Here is an 8,977-nt window from a genome sequence, read left to right on the forward strand (position 1 = left end):
GGCTATCCTGTACCTGCTTCTCCAGGGACCATCACAGCTCATATGTATTCAATAAATACAAGCTTTCTGATGTTCTTAGAGTTTGCTCCTGTATGTTTCTGATTCTATTTATTTTTTTCCTCTTTAATTCATAGATATATAGAGAGAGCTCTGGTGGTGTAGTCCCTAAGGCATTTGACTGCTAACCAGAAGGCTGGCAGTTCAAGCCCACCAGCTGCTCCATGGGAGGAAAATGAGGCAATCTACTTTCGTAAAGATTTACCACCTTGGAAACCCAGTGAGAGTCACTATGAGTTGGAATCTATTTGATGACAGTGGGCTTGGTTATATACTATATAACACAACATTTGCCAGTTCAACATTTTTACATGTACAATTCAGTGACACAGATTACATTAATCATATTGTGCAATCATCAGTATCTGCTGCCAAATTTTTCCTTATCATATTATTTCTATGATTTTATTACTCTGAAATTCTATGAGTTTTCAGATTTCCAGGACTCTCAAGTCTATAGCTGGTTGTTTCATTCAGCATTGACAGAGACTGAGCTTTCCACTTACCAACCAATTGTTGCATAAACAGCTTAAAAGAGGTTGTGATGAGTCAGTGTTTGAAGTGGGTGGCAGAGGAAGGGTGGCATGCCTAGAGATGGTCAGTTTCCTTTCCAGCCCAGTTCCTCTATTTAGCTGTGTGTGATTGTATGGAGGCTTTGGGATCAGCTTTCTCTGGGGCAGGCTAGTACACTTGATAGGGTGTGGAAAGAGGTAGCACTTATGGTCCGACAGCAGATATACAGCCTCTTGTACAGGCTGCATTCTCCAGGAAGAATTCTAATGAGAAGCAGGCTGGGGCCAGCACGGGCCTTGGAGAGCCTCTAGGTATACCTGTGGCCCCTCAGGACTCTTGTAACAGGAGATAAGAGCCTTGGGGTCTCTAGCTCCTCAAGGTATGGATGGGATCCCTGATTGTTTGACACAAAAGGGAGTTTCAGTGCTTTCTCCAGAGGAAAAAACACAAGTGGCCTCTGGCTTGTCCTTTTATTCTCATGTACTGGAGGTGAGCTCTGCCCCAGACAAATTGAATTTCCTCTTAAGGTGCAAGATGTATCTGGTTTGGCTTGAGGCTGAGTCTTTGAGAGTAAAGACAAAGTATGAGAGGATCCATTTCTGGAGAATAATCCTCTAGGGGCAAGTGTGATGAGGTCAGCATCTTAAGGACAACAAAGACCTTTCCCAACAGGGATAGCAGAAGCCCCTAAGAGGAACATTCTAACCTGAAAATCAGAGCTACCAGTCATGACACAGGCTGCTTGGGTGGTGGTGATTTCCCTTGCAAGGGAACATGCAAGAGAGTGCAGGAGCCTCCATACCAGATTGCTTTTGAAAGGGGGTTGGTCCCATGGCTTTGAAGGCCTCTTTCTATTGAAGGAGTCTATGATTAAACTCAGAATGTGAAAGTTAGAAGAGGACCTCAAGATAATTTTACAGGTGGGGAAACTGAGGCCCCAAAGAGGAAATGGCTTGCCCAAGGTCATATAGGAAGTTTATTGTAGAGCTGAGATAAGATACTCAAGACTTTGTCTCAGATCTGATGTTAGCTTTATAATTAGCTACATAGTGAACCAAACATGTGACTCTTTTGGTACTGGAATAGAGTGGCTGTAAGAATTATGAGTAACAAAACTTCCAGGCAATGGGGAACTGGGTTCGAGGACCAGCTAGACCACTTGGATGGATGTACTTGGGTAAGTGAATCATTCAAGTCTCTCTCTCTTTTCTCTTATATAAAATGATGATAATGCCCACCTCAGAAGCTTCTCAAACTATTTGTGGTGAAAGACTATGACATTTTGCATGTTCAATCCATTGCTTACCAGTAGCACTTTTGTAAAATGCAATAAATTGATCCTGTTAATGTCAACTGTCTATAAAAAATTCTAAGTGCTTACTTCTGATTTCCACAAACTCCTTGCCTTAAAAAAAAAAAAAAAAGCCAAAAACCCATTGAGGTCAAATCAATTCTGACTCATAGTCACCCTATAGGACAGAGAGTAAAAGTGCCCTGTAGTGTCTCCTAGGCTATAAATCTTTACAGGAGCAGTTTGCTGAATCTTTCTCTCATGGGACAGCTGAAGAGTTCCAACCTCTGACCTTTTGTTTAGCAGCTCAGCGCCCAATCACTTTGCCTTCAAATCTCCTTACTCTTTGCATACTGGTAACCAAACAGTTTAGGGACCACTGGCCACCCATGGACCACACTTTGAGAGCTGCTGATCTCGGCTGTGTTATTCAAGTATTTCTTGAGTAAGCTCAAGGCAGAGGAATGAGTCTGCACGAGTCAAAATATTATCATGTATTAAGCACCTGCTATATGCCTGGTAGGTTAAATACATTATTTCATGAAAATGCCCTTCCACCTGCCTGGGTGGCATCATGACCTCATTCTTCAGGCATCCATGTTCCATTCCCCAAAATAAATGCCTTGGATGATGATCACATTGTATGCTGTGCTCTGCTTTGCCCCAGAATTGGTCCTAAAAGGATTATGCGGGTTGAGAAAATGAACACTTCCTGCTGCTGTTTGGGAAAATGCCTCCATGGCCCTGGTGAGAAGCTCAGGTCTCCACCTGGGACAGATCAGGACAGGCACCTTCCCCAGTCCTTCCAGCAAGGGGGAACAGTCTGCAAGGGGACTTATCAGGCTCAAACCATGGGTGATTGGCACAAGACTCTTCAAATTGGCAGGAGAAACAAGCTTGTGCCATGTTCTGCTATTATGATTGAACATCAGAAGGGAGATTTATGGTGGCAATCTGGGGGGAAGGGATAGTTTATCTTCTCAACAAAAACTTTGGGAAGCCTCTGCTTGGGACCCAGACCTCACAAGGATCTAATTAAAGGACTATTAGTCAAACTAATTCCCGACATGACATTGGTTTGCATTAGACAAACATCGCTGACTTTTCAAACACTCTCTTGGGAGCCAGGACTTGATTGTGTGACATCTATTGATACATAATTGGGGAAATGGCTGACAAGAAATCAGGTGGCATGATGCCAGGGGGGTAGAGTGCTATAAAATCATGAGGGCTGATTTATTTGGTTGGCAACTGCTTAGCTCGTAAACCCCATGGGGCACCATTGCTCTGCAAAAGTGATTCCTCTTACTTGTTTGTTGATTAAATAAGTGATTAAAAATCTAACAGGGCCCTTGCCAGTCACTGTACTAGGTCATGAGACCATTCACCTTTGTGTCCCTTCACCCACCTTCACCCAGGGCTTGGTCCACAGTAGATGTTTAGGAGTTTGGGCAGAAAGGAAGAAAGAGTCCATTACAGCAGCCTGGTGCCCTGAAGGCAAGCAGCAGCCAGCAGAGTAGACACATACATAGTGACACAGGGGGACACAAGTGCCATGGCAGGGGAAAGATGGCAGCCATGAGCACCGGGAAGGGCCTACATGTGCTTTCAAAGGCAGAGGCTGTGCTCACATAGAGAAGCTGCATGTTATGTCTGCATCAGGCACTAAGGAAGGACCTCTGGTGGTGTAGTGGTTAAGGCATTTGGCCGCTAACCAAAAGGCCAATGGTTTGAACCCACCAGCCACTCTACAAAAGAAAGATGAAATGGTCTGCTTCCATAAAATTTACATACAGCCTTGGAAACCCATTGAGTGTCACTATGAGTTGAAATCAACTCAGTGGCAGAGAGTTTGGTTTTTTTGGTTCAAGCACTGAGGATTTGGACATGTCCCAGGCATGGGGATGAGCTGCACTGAGCCATTCCTCATTAACCACCTCCCTAACCCCTAACAATAGGCACCTGTGTGAGGTTGTGGTTCAGAGTTAGGACTCAATTTTGACCAAGATCAGGACTCAGTTTATAAAAGTATTAGGATTCAGAGTGTATTTAGCCCAGTCTGAGTTTAGCATAGGGCTTAATCTGTAATTAGATTCAAGAACCCATTCTTATCCAACTCCCTTTTCCCATAATGCTTGTTGCACAGTGAGTTCTCAGACAGTGTTCATTAAATTGATTTCTGCTGATTGGCATGAAGCATGGTCAGTCTTTTCAGGATTGTCCTGTGGGAAAGAAATATTCTCCTCGTGACTCCACAAGAAGTGCTGCCTCATACCCTTTATAGGTAGTGAACCTCTCATTACTGGAGGTGTGCAAGCACATTCAGACCTGTATTAAGTCAAGGAAACAGGGGATTCTTTCCCTGGCAGGGGATGAACCTCAGTTCAGAGTTTTGAATGGTGGGCATCCAGCTCCCAGTACCAACCTGCGTGACAAATAATCTACATAAACAGCAGCCTCTTGAATCACAGCCAGGGGCCAGTCCCAAGCTTCTGATTGTTCCCAATGTCTTCAGCTCGGCAGGGTCAGCTCCATCCATCAGCCACGCTGCCTGTCATCGGCACTCCAACAGGCCTCTGGCCACCAGGGTCTGCTGCTTGGTGAAAGTCCTTATTAAAATTAATCTCATTTTTACGACGGCACCATCTATCTTCCATCCAGTGGGAACTCAGGGGTCACTGTATTTTTGTTTACTGTCAGGCTACTTCCTTTGGCCATAAATTGCTTCCCTTCCCAGCTGAGCTGGAGCCCTAGAGAACAACCCAATTTCGTTAAAAAAAAGAAAAAAGTCAACATCACTTGAGTTTCCCCATTTTTCTGGCCTCTGCTGTTGCCCTACATCTGCTCTGCATTTGAGGAGTCTGAAGAGTTCAGTATTTTCTGTCTCTAGGTGGCAGCCACCCACACTCTGTTCTCTGCTTCCCTACTTTTTTCTTGTCTGGAAAGTTCTTTTTTTTTTTTTTTTTAGTCAGTTCAAGAGATAGTTGCTGAGCATCTGTTGTGGGCAGGGCTTTGTGTGAAGGACACCAGGGAGCAGAGTCCAGAAGAAGAGACTACTGACAGGTTACATATACGTCCTGCCTTCTGGCTAGAGTTCTCTATCTCTAAGTACCTTCCAGAAGGAACTCCTACTCATCCTTCAAAACCTGGCTTTAAATGGCCTACCCTAAGTCTTTCCTGATCCTCCTCCAAGGCTGAGCTACTTGTTCTGTCCTCTGTATTTGCACAAAGACATCGTTTTAGTATAGCATTCCCATGCTGTTTTAGAGTTATCTGTTTATGTATTGTTTCCTGAGGGTAAAGAACATTTCTTATTCATTGTTATATTCCTAGCATCTAGAACAGCCCTAGGCATACAGTAGGTATTCATGAGACTTGGTTAAATAAATTAATACTTTCTTAAATTATAAAACAAATATATTAAATGCAAGGCGGCAAAATGTGTAAGTCCCCAGTGAGAGAGAAAAATGAATGCTCCAGGCACCAAGTGGAAGTGAGTAATTCCACCTGGAGGCTATCAGGAAGGCATTTTCATGGGGCCTTGAAGAATAAGTGGAAGTTCAACTGATGGACAACTTCCAAAGCGGGGGGAGACCGAAACTCACTGCTATTGAGTCAGTTCTGACTTATAGTGAACCCCATTGGTCTTCCAAGGCTGTAAATCTTTATGGAAACAGATTGTCTCAGCTTTCTTCCATGGAGCGGCTGGTGGGTTTGAACCACTGACCACTGGTTAGCAGCCAAATGCCTTAACCATTACACCACCAGATTCCACCTGGGGGCTATCGGGAAGACATTTTCATAGGGCCTTGAGGAATAAGTGGAAGTTCAACTAATAGTAAACTTAGAAAGTAAAAAAGGAGCAAAGCCATGGACACACAAAGTATTACTCACATTGAACAGATGGGCCAGCTAAGGCTTGGTTTATTTTGCAGTCACATGGCTAAGAAGTGGCAGAAATAGCACTGAAACCACATCTCTCTGTTCCTAGTCAAGTTTTCTCCATAATTGTCTTTCTCTCTTGCATTACAAATCAAGTTCTTTCTGTGGCCCCTGAAAGACCTGTGGCTCCTCTCTTGAGAATATCTTCTGTGCTTCAAAGACACAAATCACCTGTGCTTCTCTTTGAGACATATTCATGCTCAAATTGCTGGTGTATGTAAGGATCCTATGTAAGGATCCCTGGTGATGCAGTGGTTAAAGCACTTGGCTGCTAACCAAATGGTTGACGGGTTGAACCAACCAGCTGCCCCGCAAGAGAAATATGTGACAGTCTGCTTCTGTAAAGATTTATACTGTTGGAAACCCTCTGTCCTATAAGGTCGCTATGAGTTGGAACTGACTCAATGGCAGGAAGTGTTGGTATAGGTCTATGTTATCCTCTTTGCAGGCATATTTTTCAGATTGGCATGTGGAGGTAGAGGGTTTTTTAGTGATTGGTCCTTTCTGGTTGCTATAAAATCTGAGGAGTGGGCAAGGAATAGAGAGCTGCTACTAATTTACTCCCCCAAAGAGCCTCATAATCAGAATTCCTCCAGCATCATTTTGAAAAATCTATGCAGTCAGGAATATGCCAGGCACGGGAAATTCACCCTGTTAACCTCTTTCTCTGGATGAAAGTCTTGTGAGTGATTAATCAACAGAAGAAGCACATCTGGGAGAGTAGGCAAAGAAAAGAGTTGGGTCTAAAATGACAAGCCAAGAGTAAGGGTTAGGAACGTGGGCTCTAAAGATGGACATCTTTACTAGCCAGAGTCTGTACCTCAGTTTCCCCACCTGTACATGAGAATTATGGTAGGACTCATCCCACAGGGATTTCTGTGAGAATTCAATGAGTTCATATATGTGAGCACAGATTCTGTACTCAGAACAGTACCTGGCACAGGGTAAGCACTGATAGGAATGGTAGCTGCTATTATTATGACTGTATTGCACCCAGCTTCATGCATGGATTGGGGAGGAAACAGGGTTGGAAGGTTTGAGTCTGTAATATAGTATCTGTGATAATGATAACATTTGGCTATAGAGACCTTGACCAAAATCCAGCATCATGTTAGCAGAAATGTCATTGCATGGGACAGTTGCTTATGCTGGAAGAGGTTACTGAGAAAGAGTGAAGGGGAAGGGTAGAATCTCCATGAACAGATATCTTGAGGAGGATGGGTGAGGGTGCTTAGGTCTGGGAGGAAAAATTAGAGATTCAGGAAGCAATCACTGAAAATAGTTGAGACTAGAAATAAAGCATCAGTTTGTGCCTTTGCATTGCATTTATTTCAGTCTTGCTCATTTTTTAGTCTTGCTTTTATATGTTGTTGTTGTTAGGTGCCATCGAGTTGCTTCCAGCTCATAGTGACCCCATGCACAGCAGCACGAAATACTGCCCGATGCCATGCCAGCTCCATGATTCTTGCTATACTTGAGCCCATTGTTGCAGTCACCATGTCAATCCATCTCGTTGAAGGCCTTCCCCTCTTTCGTCGACCCTCCACCTTACCAAGCATGACATCCTTCTACAGGGAATGGTCCCCTCTGATAACATGACCAAAGTAGGTGAGACGAAGTCTGGCCATCCTCGCTTCCAAGGAGCATCTCAGCTGCACTTCTTCCAGGACAGATCTGTTAGTTCTTTTGGCAGTCCATGGTAACTTCAGCATTCTTCGCCAGCACCACAACTCAAAAGCATCAACTCTTCTTCAGTCTTCCTTATTCATTGTCCAGCTCTCACATGCATACAAGGCTATTGGAAATATCATGGCCTGTGTCAGGCGCACCTTAGTCCTCAAGGAGACATCCTTGCTCCTCAGCACTTGAAAGAGTTCCTTCGCAGCTGACCTGCCCAGTGCTACACGTCATCTAATGTCCTGACTGCTGCTTCCATTGGCCTCTATTATAGAACCAAGCAACATGAACTCCTTGACAACCTCAATCTTTTTCCCATTTATTGTGATTCTGTTTATTGGTCCAATTGTGAGGATTTGTGTCTTCTTTATATTGAGATGTAATCCACACTGCAGACTGTATACCTCAATCTTTATCAGCAAGTGCCTCAAGTCTCACTTTCAGGAGGCAAAGTTGTATCATCAGGTATCTCAGGTTGTTAATGATTCTTCTTCCAATCCTGATGCCATGTTTTTCTTCATAGTGTCCAGCTTCTTGGATTATTTGCTCAGCATATAGATTGAATAAGTATGGGAAAAGATACAACCCTGACACACTGCTTTCCTGATTTTAAACCATGCAGTGTCCCCTTGTTCTGTTCGAATGACAGCCTCCTGGTCAAGGTACAGGTTCGTCATGAGTACAATCAAGTATTCAGGAATTCCCATTCTTCTCAATGTTATCCATAATTTGTCATGATCCACACAATCAAATGCCTTTGCATAACAATAAAGCACAAGTAAACATCTTTCTGGTATTCTTTGCCTTGAGCCAAGATCCATCTGACAGGAGGTATGATATCCCTTGTTCCACTTCCTCTTCTGAATTCAGCTTGCACCTCTGGAAGTTCTCTGTCAATATACTGCTGCAAACGTTTTTGAATTATCTTCAGTAAGATCTTACTTGCGTGCAATATTAATGATATTGCTTGATAATTTCTACATTCTGTGGGATCACCTTTCTTTGGAATGGGTACAAATATGGATCTCTTCCAGTCAGTTGGCCAGGTAGCTCTCTTCCAAATCTCTTGGCAAAACCGAGTGAGTGCCTCCAGTGTGGCATTCATTTGTTGAAATATCTCAATGCGTATTCTGTCAATTCTCAAAGCCTTGTTCTTCACCAATTCCTTCATTGCAGCTTCAACTTCCTCCTTCAGTATCATTGGTTCTAGATCATATGCCACCTCCTGAAACGGATGAAGATGACCAGTTCTTTTTGGTACAGTGACTCTAGGTATTCCTTCCCTCTTCTATTGATGTTCACTGCATCATTCAATGTTTTGCCCTTAGAATCCCTCAATATTGCAACTCAAGGCTTAAATTTTTTCTTCAATTCTTTCAGCTTGAGAAATGCCGAGCCTCTTCTTCCCTTTTGGTTTTCTAACTCCAGGTCTTTGCACATTTCATTATAGCAATTGGCTTTGTCTTCTCGAGCTGCTCTTTGAAATCTTCAGTTCAA

The sequence above is a fragment of the Orycteropus afer genome, unplaced genomic scaffold, assembly GCF_000298275.1.
Source record: "Orycteropus afer afer isolate SDZICR_OR568_19922 unplaced genomic scaffold, OryAfe1.0 scaffold00169, whole genome shotgun sequence".
NCBI classification, from domain to species: domain Eukaryota; kingdom Metazoa; phylum Chordata; class Mammalia; order Tubulidentata; family Orycteropodidae; genus Orycteropus; species Orycteropus afer.